Source organism: Morone saxatilis, unplaced genomic scaffold (genome assembly GCF_004916995.1).
Source record: "Morone saxatilis isolate NCDOM2014 unplaced genomic scaffold, NCSU_SB_2.0 Contig9, whole genome shotgun sequence".
Lineage (NCBI taxonomy): Eukaryota > Metazoa > Chordata > Actinopteri > Moronidae > Morone > Morone saxatilis.
The window spans coordinates 2,266,861-2,267,978 of NW_023340268.1; the positions used below are offsets into that span (position 1 = coordinate 2,266,861).

At 52.5% G+C, this 1,118-nt stretch overlaps 1 protein-coding gene across 1 annotated transcript in view; it reads right to left on the reverse strand.

The window, feature by feature from the left end:
• LOC118343286 (voltage-dependent calcium channel gamma-7 subunit-like) overlaps positions 1 to 865 on the reverse strand; it is a gene marked incomplete at its 3' end in the record, with an annotated part of 32,159 nt that extends 31,294 nt beyond the window's left edge. Inside the window, 1 exon segment of the mRNA XM_035682057.1 lies at positions 588 to 865.
• Positions 866 to 1,118: the final 253 nt, after the last annotated feature.

Below are 1,118 nucleotides of genomic sequence, written 5' to 3' on the forward strand. Positions count from 1 at the left end.
TCTCTCCTCCCTCTCCTCTCCTCTTTCTCTCTCTGAAACACACACTGCGCGCCGCTGGGAGCGAAGCAGCTTTACTGTGCTGTTCTCCAGACTCTACATTGACTGTACAGTGTTAGAGCGCGCTCCTTCCAAATGCGCCACACTAATCACTGTACAGTACATTCCTCCGCTAACAGGCCAGGAAACAGCCGTGCAGACACGCTCATCAGCGGCTGTCAACTACACAGCGCACATCTCCTCGCCTCAAACCGAGGTGAGCAGAGAGAGACTTGAGGCTTCTCTCTTATACAACATCCCTGGCTTCTTTTAAGGAGGACGATGGAGGCTAAAATTGTATGTCAACACACAGTCACATGCATGAGCATCATTTCTCATCCTTGCAGCCGAAATAGAAGTCCTGACGTGCGCAGCCAAAGAAGCGGAGCTCGCCTCAACAAGCTCAAAGAGTGCGAGTGGCTTTAAAACAGATGTGAGAGGAGGGGAGGTTAGAGTGAGGTGATGTGAAATGATGAGGGATAGGCTACATGGGTGGAATGAAGGGTTTGGAAAGGCGCAGTTAAAAATAAGGCAGCAGAAGCTTTACTCACCCTGCGGAGCGGAGAGCTGTTCGGACGGTGCAGCCGACGAGAGATCTGTGCGCACTGGGAAGCCTGGCCACCAAATTTGCAGTTTCCCCCTTCTCTCTGTCTCTCTGTCTCTCTCTCTCTCTCTCTTCCCCTCTCTCCTGCTCTCGCCAGTCACCGCACACACTCTCGCTTTTTTCCGTGTCTCCCCGTATCTCCCCTCTTCTCCTATCTTTTCTCCCCCTCTTTCACTCCTCCTCCTTCTCCTTCTTTACTTCACTCTGCTCTTCCAGCACTGCGGAGAATCGGTTGAATGGGCTTCACTGTAGTTTGGGTATAGGGAGGTGGGACTGGTGTGTGTATGTGTGAAGGAGAGGAGAGGAGGAGGAGAGGAGGAGGAGGGGGGTACAGTGATGTAGGCTAGAGGGATAAGACGCGCGCGCGCACACGCACGCACACAGACAGCATGGCATAAGAGCGTGCTGGCTGGAATTGAGGACACATCATGCAAGCTGACAGCATGACTGATTCAAACATACAGCAACAATTAGCATC